This window comes from Sardina pilchardus, chromosome 9 (assembly GCF_963854185.1).
Source record: "Sardina pilchardus chromosome 9, fSarPil1.1, whole genome shotgun sequence".
Lineage (NCBI taxonomy): Eukaryota > Metazoa > Chordata > Actinopteri > Clupeiformes > Clupeidae > Sardina > Sardina pilchardus.
Window position 1 is genome coordinate 17,786,538 of NC_085002.1, and position 12,500 is coordinate 17,799,037.

Consider the following 12,500-nt stretch of genomic DNA (forward strand, 5'->3'; position numbering starts at 1 on the left):
TTTAATGTGTGAGTGTTTACACACACACAGAGAGAGAGAGAGAGAGAGAGAGAGAGAGAGAGAGAGAGAGAGAGAGAGAGAGAGAGAGACACACACACACACACACACACACACTCTAGAGATACAGCCTGTAGCCAGCAGGCCTAGTTGCAGCAGAGACAGCTAAAGTAAACAGGAGTGGCAGGGCAAGTGGAGGTGTAATGAGATCATCACGAGCGTGCGTAGACGAGGCTGCTCGCCGGCACACTGAGACTGTAATTTCTGCATCACGTCTGCAGGAACACACATCGCCCTTCTCGGAACGCCAGCGTCCTGTTATCACCACTCATCATCATCACCACTCCTCCTCCTCCTCCTCTTCATCGCTTCCTTGAAGCCTCCCTCCGTGCCCCTCGCTCCTCACCTCCCCTCGTCTTTGTTTGGAGAGAGAAAGAGAGGGGGGAGAGAGAGAGAGAGAGAGAGAGAGAGAGAGAGAGAGAGGGAGAGAGAAGTAGTGACTCAGCTCTGGGCAGCCTCTGCAAAATGCAAAGATGGCAGCGCTGCTTGCTCTCCTCTTTTCCTCCCCCATTTTCCTCCTCTCATTTCCCTGCCATTTTGGCTGATGAGCCTCTTCGAGCGCAAAAGGGGGAGGCGGTGGCAGTGGGGGTGAGGGTGAGGAGTGGGGGGGTGGGGTATTGCTCCGGTGGCACGGTCTGCCGGGCTGCGATAACGGCAGCGGCGTTGGGGAGCGGCGTGGAGGGCGAGGTGGGAGGCGTGGCGGAGCGGAGCGCGGTTGGAGTAGCGCGCTGATAGGGCCTTTGTCTCTGGGCGCCCCGACGCACAGGCGGCAGCGCCAGAGTCTTTTCAAGACGCCCCTCGTTTTTTTTTTTTCTTTTCCTTCTCTCCCTCCTTCTCCCCCCCCCCCCCCCCCCTCTCCTACACCGGCTAGCATGCAGGCTTAGCACACCAAAAGAGTCTAGCGTGAAAACATATAAATAAAGCAGAGAAGAGTCTCCGAGCCCCCCCAAAAAGCAGCAGCAGCAGCAGAGGAGGAGGAGTGTTGTTTTTTTGAAGTGCATTTTGAGTGGTTTCTTTTTTTTTTTTGTCATTAAAAAAAAAAAAGACTTGCTCAATTGCCTCCCCTCTGCCTGAGGCCGCGCAATCTCCCAACTAATCGATTACTGTCTCGGAGAGAAGTAGCAAAGAGTGGGAAAGTTAAAGGACTTAGACAGCAGTATGTATGTACTGGAGGGAGAACTCATTTCACCTTACTTTGGCGTGGGGTAATTGTCTTTTTCTTTGGCTTTTTTTGTGTTTGTTTTTTTTTTTTTCGTCTTTCTGTTCTGACTCCGATATGGTCGGCCAGCGCACTGACGTCTCAAACGTCTCCCGGTGTCTGTCAGAGAGGTGCCATCAAACGCCAGCAGGGATGTCTTCCTGTGTGCTGATTAACGAGTTTCCGCTCGCTGGCATCTGGCTCGCACTTCCTGCCCATTAGAAGTCCAGCAGCATACCAAAGATATCAGCTGCAGCCAATTATCAGCTCTGTCTATTTTTGACTGAGGTATTAAAGAATGAAAAAAACAATGATTCTTTTTAAAAAGAAAAAAAATCACAGAACTACCGTGACGTGGGTTTTTTGTTCCTATGGGCCATCTGTGTGCACACTCTGCTGGCTTGACAGAGAACTCCCTGACAGGATTTCTCCGAGCCAGAACCCCAGCACCCCCACCCCCAACACCACCACCACCACCACCCCCCCTCCAAGATTTGGCTTGTATAAATAGCCGTCAGCATCAAATGGCTCTTCCCAGTTCCATCTCAGCTCCTGCTGCTGCTGCTGCTGCTGCTGCCGCCGCAGCTGACAGAGCATTCCGGAAGCCCGTGTGGGGAAGGCGCTGCTGCCGTTGACGCCGGTGGTGGGGACACCCTTATCAATGGGGTCTGGAGCTTCTCTTGGAGACTCCCGTGGCCCTGCTAGTGCCGAGGAGCAGAAGAGAGAGAGCACGCTAACTCCCAGGCTTGAGTGTATTTGTGTGTGTTTGTGTGTGTGTGTGTGTGTGTGTGTGTGTATGTGAGAGAGAGAGATAGAGAGAAAGAGAGGGAGATGAGAGAGGAGTTTGTGAAAGAGTCTGAAATCCTTACTGGGGGGAAAAGAATGGCCCGTAGCATTGTGGCTAATTGCTATCCAAGCTGAAACAGAATTATTCATAACCTATTAGTGTGCCAAGTTCACCGGTTAGAGGGAAAAAAGGAACAGAGAGAAAGAGAGAGAGAGAGAGAGAGAGAGAGAGGGAGGAGGGAAAATGAGAGAAAAAGTTAATTAATAGGAAGATGTACTCAGCGAGTATTTTTTTTTCTTTTTTTAAAGGGCTTCATAAATAAGAATTATCATTTTAATGAATCCCTGCCAAGGAATTCAATCACTCGGTGGCTTTCTGAAGGCCAAACTTTGAATGAGGTGAGGTTCCTCTGCTCTCTTTCATGCACACAACATAGAGGAAACTTTGCCATGGCTGCTCCCTGCTCTTTTCAGAGTGTCTTCAAACAGTTAGTAATAATTATATTGAAATGTCCTCAGGCACTTGCGCTCTAGGCCCCATAAAAAAACGAAATCAAAAAGAAAAAAAACTTGGACGCGGTTTCCACATGTTTCATTCATTTAGGCTTTCCTGTTTTTGCATGCGTGTCTTCATTCACACATCTTTGCACACATTCATTCACATCCTCTTTGCCAGCGCTTACTGACTTAGCCTACTTACCAGCACAAGCAGTTGAAAATGGAATCAAATGAATCTGGCCATTTGCCAGAGTTCCAGTCGTAGCCTCTGGAGTTGGGAGTGCTTTTCATTCTGCGAGTTTGATAAGATTGCATCAGCGCACCAGTTAGCCTACTTTACACTTCCCCTGACATCCGGACTAGTCTCTCTCCCTCTCCCTCTCTCTCTCTCCCTCTCTCTCTCTTTCTCTCTCTCTCTCTCTCTCTCTCTCTCTCTCTCTCTCTCTCTCTCTCTCTCTCTCTCTCTCTCTCTCTCTCTCTCTCTCTCTCTCTCTCTCTCTCTCTCTCTCTCTCTCTCTCTCTCTCTCTCTGTCTCTCTCTCTCATCTGACCACTGGAGTCACTCAGCCCCTCTAAGTCTGTGCTATCTCCAGCAGCCGTTCCTCCGCCCCTCTGGGATGCCAGTGAGATGGAGCTTTATCACACAGACTGTGACATTTTGATTGATTGCGCTGCTTTTCCCCCAGACTCCACCGCCAACATACCTGTTCCCGCCGCTCGCTGACGTGTCGCCCGCAAATGACCTTGAAGCGCTCCCAGATTAGTTCACTTGAGCGAGTAATTAGATCAATTAACGACGCAATTTGGAGAGAGAGCGGACTCGTAAGAAGCCTGGCAGCTCTCTCTCTCTCGGCGAGTGTAGTCGCAGCACCTCAACCAAATCACATGGTGTTCATTCCCTTTGTTCGGCTCCCTTCCCTTTTTAAATTGACCCGTTAATTAAGGTCCATTATGCATTTAGTCAGATCGTGAATTCTTAAAAGATTTTTTTTTTTTTTTCTGCCAGGCGTCATACCTGTCGCCTGGCAGAAAAATCTAAAGTGGATTTTTTTTGTGTGTGACTTGATCTGAAATTACATCTTATTATGCGAGGAAGTACACTTCGTAAAAGAAAGGAACTTTTTTGTTGTTGATAAAGGGCACTAATGAAGCTCTTGAAGTTTTTTTTTCACGCTCAGTTTTCACCTTATCACTTGTCACCTTATCTGGTACTCTCTCACCCCTCCTTCCCCCCTCCCCCTGACACACACACACACACACACACACACACACACACACACACACATATTCATGATCCACACCCCCTTCAACTCCTTTGCGCATATAATTGCAGTTCGGTAGCACATGATTTAAGGTGGTTAATGATGTGACCTCCATCATCCAGTGACGTCTAATCAGCATTCAGAGGATAATTTAAATGGAGAGCCACAGCCACACAGAAAGTTTTTTTTTCCCCCAGAGTCTCATTCTCACAGAGCCAAGCGCAGTGTCTTTGACCTCCATGGGAGAAGTGGCTGTTGTAAAACACACCAACTGACCGACCGACCGACCGGCGGACACACACACACACACACACACACTCACACTGAGGCTTAGCTCATCTAGCCACGGAAACGTCTCTGTCAACACCCCGCAGCCGTTTATATGCCACATCACGTAAAGCCAGAAAATCCTTTGTTTTAACCTTTGCAGAGAGCAGCAGAGGTAATTGAGAGGATACCCTTCAACCGCTGGCGGGCTCGTGTTTGTACACACGGGAAGAAAGAATGGCAGAAAGAGAGAGAGAAGAGAGAGAGAGAGAGAGAGACGTAGAGAGAGAGAGAGAGAGATGAGCTACAAGGTGTTGGGGGAGTAATTACTCTTTCATCCCATAAAACTGGGATTCGCTTCAATTACAGACGCCCGACTTTTAATTAAGCGGCGCGTGTATATTTAGCTGCTGCTTTATAAATGGGTGCCATTAATGATGACCAAATAGGGCGTAGCCTGCAGTCACGGCAACCAGTGCACCTTCGCAACACACACTCGCACAGAGGGAGAGGTGGAGAGAAGGAGCGGCACTAGGAGACAGACCCGACTGATCTCAGGACAGGTGGGGAGTCAGTAAGTCTACCCTGTGTGCTCTACAGTGGGCTAATATGCCTGATGTCAATCTGACATAACCCTATAGGGTAATTAATAGTAGAATATGACCATGATGACAAGGACATTGGCTGGGCACTTCTGTGTGTATGTGTGTGTGTGTGTGTGTGGGGGGGGGGGGGGGGGGGGGGGTAGCGTATAGACTGCTGTGAGAAGTGGCCCCTGTGTGGTGGATGTCACTGTGGTCCAAACTGATGTGGAAAGTAAGCAGTCAAGGACAAACCTGTAGGGAGTTTGTCCCCTGTGTTGTGATTCAGTGTGACGTATGATGAAAGATAAACGGGAGCCTATGATTTGAGGGTGGAAGCTGTGCCTCTGTGTGCTCCGTCGACTCCTCATCAGAGTTGAATAGCATATAGTAGAAATCCTGGCACCATACTGTAATGCAGCAAAGCACAGTCGGATGACACATGCGTGTGTGCGCACACACACACACACACACACACACACACACACACAATCGAGACTGTCAATGTAGCTAACAGGGAGAGAACAGTGCATGTGTGTGTGCATCACTGTCATACAATTCACCACTAGAGAGAGTAATATCAAACACTAACCCAGTGTGTGTGTGTGTGTGTGTGTGTGTGTGTGTGCGCGTGCGTGCGTGCGTTCGTGTGTGTGTGTGTTTCACTTTCTGAAGCTCATTCTCTAGACACTCGTCGGGATGGGTGTGAAAAAAAAAAACTCCATCATTATTATTTAATATCTGACACACTGCATGACCCTCCCCCAACACTTTCTCCATTTTGATCAGGTGCAGAACGCAGTGGTTTGAAGCGTACCAGGAAGCCGCACTTTGAAACTAGAAGGGGCCAAGGCAATGGAAAACAGCTGAATTATTAAATGTCTGTCTGTGAGTTAGACCCACAGGGTGATAATTGAGGCAAGATAAACAACCGCCAACCTCCTCAAGGAGTAGGTTACCCTTTCCAACGCTCAACTGCCAGCTTGTGCCTCACTTAAGCAACAACAAAAAAATAGCTTATGTGTTGTTTTCCTTTCTATCTTTCTTCTGAAGTTTGAATTTAGCGGAGATGTATTCTATTTGTGTTTTTACTCCAGAAATTCTTTTAAAATATAAAGTGAGGTGCTGTGGGTGATGAGTCACTTTGTATTGCTCTGAATCAGACAACTTTCTTTTTTTAATGATGGTGTCAGTCAGTCAACAAAGCTTAAACTGAGCTTAAGACAATAGGTACTTCCTCAGCTATGAGTAATTCCACCCAGACAAATTTGAGTGGATTCGTCATTGGACGGAGGAGGAGGCTGCGCACAGCACACACATACGCACGCACGCACGCACACGCACACACACACACACACACACACACACACACATGCGCACACATGCACACAGCTGAGATAATGAGGTGCTGATTGTCTTTTCTTTAGCAGAGTTGCCACACAATGGCTCAGTTTTACAAAATTGACACGGCACACTCCACACACAAAAGCTTATTTACATCAAATCACTCCTGTTTGATTTGAACAAAAGCTTTTTTAATACTCAAACAGCCCTGCTCCGAAACCAACAAAATATCTGAAAACTTGATATGTTTATATGATATTCCCATGTAATCTCATGTATCCCTCCTGTGAAGTAGTATAAAAGTATATCGGGACTTGTTTGCACTCTGTGCTGAGAGGTTGCAGGTATAGCCTGTTGTCAAAAGAGGGGAATTGACTGTGTTTCGCTGATCTCTTCCCTCTTCTGTTTGGCCGTGTGATTGGGTTTTGGAATTGAGGTGCAGCCGTCACTTTCCTCACAGAAAGCACCGTGTCAAAAGAGTGAGAGGAGATGAGAGAGGCCAAACAATTGAAAGGTTTTCTCTTTTCCACTTCCAATTTTCACCTCCAGACAGACAACCAGACCGCAGACAGCTAAGTGCTGACAAGATGACATATAAAACTACATGATATATATATATATATATATAGAGAGAGAGAGAGAGAGAGAGAGAGAGAGAGAAAGACAGAGAGAGAGATTATAAATATATATTAGATTATATATTTCCTCGAGTAAAACTAGTCCAAGGTAGCTTGGAGTGATGGAGCGTGAGCGTGACTGGAGCTGAAAGGGAGGAGGCGGGACGGGAGGAGAAGCGGCCTTGCCCCACCTGTGTGTTGTTTACAGCGCCGTTAGCCTCCACCTAAGAGTAATTAATAAGCAACCGCAGAAATAGAACAAGACCTTTGGGGCCTGGTTGAAATGCAAAGCTCGAGTATAGTGCAAGCATCAGCTGGTCTGCAAATAACCCGCACCACACAGGGCACGGATTGAATGGAGTGAAAATAAGTTTTTATACAGCTGACTGAAATGTCATGGTCCTTGTCATTACTAAATGCCACCTACTGTACATCGAGTGAGAGCAAATCCTCCAAATCCCTCTAACAGCGGTTTATATCAATAGTAATCAAGCTACAGTAGGAGGTGAGTTGCCCATACGTTTTCAAACTATTATGTTAATGTTAATGTTAATGTTAATGTTTAGGCTCATATGAATGTGTGTGTGTGTGTGGGTGCATGTGTAGTCCCATATTGTGACGGCATACACTATTTAATTTAATTAGATTCTGTTAATTGTCCATTGTTGTGTTGGAGTGTTTTGTTTAGTAAGTGCTGGACGGCATTACCATATCTACGTTTTAACATGTTTGCCAGCCCTGCCCACTGCAAGCTGCTTGCTTGTTCCTATATTGTGTGAGGCATGTTTTAGAGCTGTGGCCTAATTTCCTGCTACAGCTGCTATGTTGCTCTGTTGTTCAGCCCCAGCAGATCCTGGCATAGGAGCCATGCCGCTAGGCAGGTGGTTCTCAAATAAACATGGACTCTGAACAGACAGCCTACCATCACACACCACCTGCGTGTAAAATTAGACGGCCGCCTGACATACAGTAGGCTACAGCTTTTTCCTCGGCTCGCCATTCCAAAAACCAAATCCCACGCAGCAAAGCCCAGCCCAGAATTCCTTACCTCAGTGACTCTGCTGCTCCCTACTTTTAGTCAGTGTTCTCGGTGGTTAGAGTGTATTAATGTTTAATGTGCTGTACACGCGTGATGGTGGTGGGATATTTGTGCTGTTCTGCCCAAGTCCACACTTTTGAAGGGCTAATAGGGAGATACTTCTGAGCTGTGCTCTTAAAGAAGTCTTCGCTCCACTTCTCACGCTAAGTGTAGTGGGCTGAAGCTTTATTGCATGCTGGGCTTCATTCTGCCATGCTGTGCAATTGTTTAGCAGATTACATTATGACTGCGTATGCCGCAGCTCGCTTAGGATCTGCTAATATTTCCTCAGCAAGAGCTGAGGGCTGTTTATTAAAGCCGGTCGGACACCACAATCTTAAACTGCTTGGTGTTAATCCTGGGGTGCCCTGGCAGCTTGCTGTCTTTACAGCCATTTTCTACAATGAGCTGAGAGAAGTAGCACTTCATACCTGGATATCATTCTGAAACATCAGGAGCAAATAGTTTCAGGCGAAGTATCCGTCGTGGAACGATATCATCAAAAATAAATCAAACTCCATGCACTTTAAATTATGTAGCTTTTTGTCAGCTCGCTTTTAACCCTCTATGGTACGCATTATGATCTGAGGGGGCAATATTTTTTTTTTAATGTTTTTCCTGCTTAGAAATAGTCACTTTAACAAAATTAATGAAGATTTTTAAAAATATATTTTTTATTTTGTTTTTATAAAAATGTTGCCTGTAGGCAACATTGTACCATAATGGAAAACATTAAACTATGTATGTTTTCTTATACAAAAGAATATGGCATATGTGTTTAGAACATATTTTTATATAGCCAGAGACATAGAAAGCAGAATTATGTCGTTTTTACACCATAATATTATCTATTTCTTGCAAAAAAGTATCATATAATTTTCACCCGTTGCCCACAGGCAACATTGTACCACTGTGGAACACTATCATAATCAAACTAAAATATGTTAAAATCATCATGTATATTATTTTAAATGTCTATTTATTGAAATTGCAAGTAGAAAAAAGCATTACAATGAGTAAAAAACACCCTCCAACCCCTAAATGATATAAAGTATGGCCTACTGTGATTCCATTACGGTACAATGTTGCCTGTGGGCAACATACAGATTTTTGCTATTTTCTAAAATATACATTATTTTATATACAAAAAAAATGATTGAAAATACATCTATGCTTGTCAATGAAGGCTGTAAGTTTTTTTGAAGGATGCAAACTTGAGGGAAATTAGTGAAATTCACACTTTTCTAGCGTGAAAATATGACACCCAGCCAAACGTGTGCATGTGCTGAAAGAAGTGTCAAACTAGCAGCCTGTGAGTCATGTGACCATCATTTTGCATTTCCATTGGTTAGTATTGAGTTGTCCAGTTCTTAAAGTGGTATTAACTTATTTAAGGGATGCCTCATTTTATTACAACAAGGCAAAATAGGCTATGTTGCCTACAGGCAACACCGTACCATAGAGGGTTAACTATAGGCTAGCTATAGCCGTACTGGAGCAACCCACTTTCAGTGAATTATGCTAAGCTAGGCTAATGGTATCAGGCTGGGTTCTTGCACACACATATATGTATCCTCTTATCTATATTTGGGGTAGACAGCAAATAAGCTAATTTCCCCCAAAAGTTGGCATATTCTGGATGGATGGATGGATTTAGCAAAGGTGGATGGATGGATGGATAGATGGATGGACAGAAGAATGGATGAATGATTGAAGAACTCCTACCTCAGGCTCTGTGGGTTTGGTAGTGTCAGTGTTCTCAGCAGTCTCCTTCTCCTCAGCAGGCCTTGAGGTGGACTCGGCCTTATAGAGGACCCAGGAAGCACACAAGCAGTCAGGATTTAAAGAGACCCTATGCAACTTTTTCATAGTCATAAAATCGCTTTGAAATCGTTGTTTTGCTTGACTGACCAGTTTTATCGAAAAGAGTAATATTTCCTCCCGCCCCCAGTGTCCCTACCCGCTATTGCAACCTTGCAGTTTGTCCAGGAGGCGATTGCTCCTTTTTTACATCTGGAAGTCTGAGACACGTAAGGAACAAGAAGAACCACGTATAAATATACACGCTAAAGCTGTAGGGGAAGCTCTGCAGAGAAATATGCAAGCATAAAACGAGCGAAAACGAAAAGCGAAACCGGAGATGAAATCGCCAATCCTGCATAGGTTCTCTTTAAGGATATGGAAGGCCATTGTCATCTTTTACCTATGTACCGTACATTCTACATTATATCATAAGCTACTGTGAAAGGTCAACATATACATTAGCTGAAATAATATTCACTTAATTGTTTTCTTTCCTTCACTGCAACTGATAAATTGATTTTAGTTGTCATAAGTTGACAAGTTTTCTTGTGTGCACAAGTTTTATTTGGATGAGGGATGTTGTCAAGGTGACATCAGTAATAAGGTGGGTTAGCCAGATGCGAGCCGTTTTCGGAAAGCAATGTCACATGTAAACACACTACCTTTAAAAGCTTTCATCTTGAGATGTTTGTTTGGCGAAAAAGAGAGAAGTTCATAACAACAACAACAACAGCAACAACAACAAACACAAATAGTGTAACCTTGAATATCCTTCACTGACAATTCTCAGGGCAAGTTTCTCATTCCGTCCCGGAATGCGGTCCTGGAACTCTGCACGACTGCCTCCTCTATTCCCTGTTGGCGGCCGGGTTCCTGCCGTCGCTCCGGTTCTCCTTCTCCCTTCTCCTCTGCCTCTGCTGACAGTTCCAGCCTCGCCGCGGTGGTCCTTTACACTGATGTTGATGGAGCGGAGCCATTTCCTCCCAGAGAGAGACACTGATTGCACACGGCGATAGGAGAGGAAGAGAAAGAGAAAAAAAAGCACAGTCCCTTTCCTCTTCCGCTATATTTATTTGACAAGGTGATTCAATGGAAGTGGGAACAATACTATGGGTTGGAAAATTACCTCCCGCAACTTTTCACTTTCTTTTCCGTGCTGTGGACACCTCAAGCTTCTGAAATTGTCCTCCATCGAGGTAGAATGACACTGCATTCAAACTGCGCCGAACTATTTTCTGATTTATGCTGCTGCTTGCGAATCCATTTTGAAATCCTCTGTCCCTTTGCCAACTTAATGCTCACAATGTATTTCTAGCCGTTTTTAGAGCATTTATCTACTGGGCGGGTGGTACCATTAGTGCTGGGCCTACATACACTTAAAGCTTAAAGCTTTTTTTCTGTTCTGTGTCTAAGTAAAATGTTGAAGCTTGTGTTGCACAATGTGGCATCTGGATTCAGATGCTGTCAAGTCCAAAGCTGTCCTCCACCCTCCCCTATAAGCTGCCACCCAAAGGACATTGCCACAATAGTGAGTGACACAAAGAGGCCTTGACCAGTAGCCTACAGTACTCTATTGTTGCTGGTGGGAGAGGAAGTAAGCACTCCTGGCTTTACCCACCCTTCTAAAGCTGGAAACAAACCACTTGAGGAGAAGTAGAAGTATAAAGAAGGGGGTTTGCAAATGGCGGGTCGGCATGGGGGTTCACGTTTCCACATGTGGCCTTATTAAATCTGTTTGCTCTCTCAAGAGCCTTTTTCGTTTTCAATTGTGCCATGGCAAGCATCGTGTGAGCCCTGGATGTCAAGTTCTCTGTGGAGTGGGGGAGCTGTAATGAGTCCTCACAAGGATATACAGTATATCACTTGCCCATTTGTTTTTATTTATCTTGTGAAAGCCACACAGGCAGGCTCCTTGGGGGGGTTTTGCCAGCAGTGGCAACATTAAGATCATTATTTTAGAAGCAGTAGTGCTGGAGTGTCTTGTTAGTCAAGACACTGTTACCCTTGGACCTACCTGGGGAAGGTGTGTGTGTGTGGGGGGGGGGGGAGATCTTTGGACTTTAGAATGAATGTTCTGATTCCCACCACAAACGCTAGGGTTAGCTATGAAACACTGACAACGTGAGTGTTTTAACCAACCTCCCGTGGTGGCTCCAGCTGGGGGGTGAGTGTGGTTGACGGTAGAGTCTTTCTTAAAAGCCGTAATAGAGCCCCTTGAAGGCATCCCGTGGCCCTCCTGCCAGTGCAATGTCAAATGCAACCTCCATCACATCACCCTAAAAATGGTGGAGCAGTACCCTCCTGTGCCTCTTTCTGTTCTGTCATGCTCCTTACACAAGAACTACTCCCACCCCATCCCACCCCCCAAAAAAGAAAGAATAAAAACAAGAAGGAAGGAAGGACAAAAAGGGAAATGAATAGGGAAAAAAAGAAAAGAAAAGAAGCCAAGGCAACTTCAAATTAGGCCCCAATTGGGGAGAGGAGAAAGGGGGAGAGAAAGTCTGCACTCTCAAGTATGTCAATGTCAGTGTGTTTGTCAGGGTGCCCCTGAACTGAATGTCTGAGCTCTATAAATGATACCTTGTTCCACATAATGAAGATCGTTTGGCTCAGCCGAGCCTGTTGAATGTGACTTTGCCCGAGAGCATACTGGGCTATGCTCTAGCCTATTGTGAGGAGAAACAAGAAAGTGCAAGGTCTTTTCTGCAGACTCACACAGTAATGGCTGTAATGGCTGTGCATTTACATTAGAATGCACGTCCTTTCATTTTAAGCAAAGTCGTCTTTCGACTTCACAGATTGCCATGGCATGTCCTAATGTACTGTAATGTGAAGTAGTTTCATGCTCTTTGCAATGCAAGACATATTCATTTATTTTAAATGACTCATTCCCCATTTGATAGATACAGTAAAGGTGCCAATACATTACCCAACGAATTTCAGGATTGATAAATAGGACGTAAACTGAAGTATTATAGCGTGTGCTTTCTGTGTGTTGGCCTTGGCGCAA

General features: G+C 45.2%; 1 protein-coding gene across 1 annotated transcript in view; it reads left to right on the plus strand.

Moving 5' to 3' along the window:
- The window catches only part of igsf21a (immunoglobin superfamily, member 21a), a 198,198-nt gene that overhangs the window by 132,848 nt on the left and 52,850 nt on the right, over nt 1-12,500 (plus strand). The window lies entirely within an intron of this gene.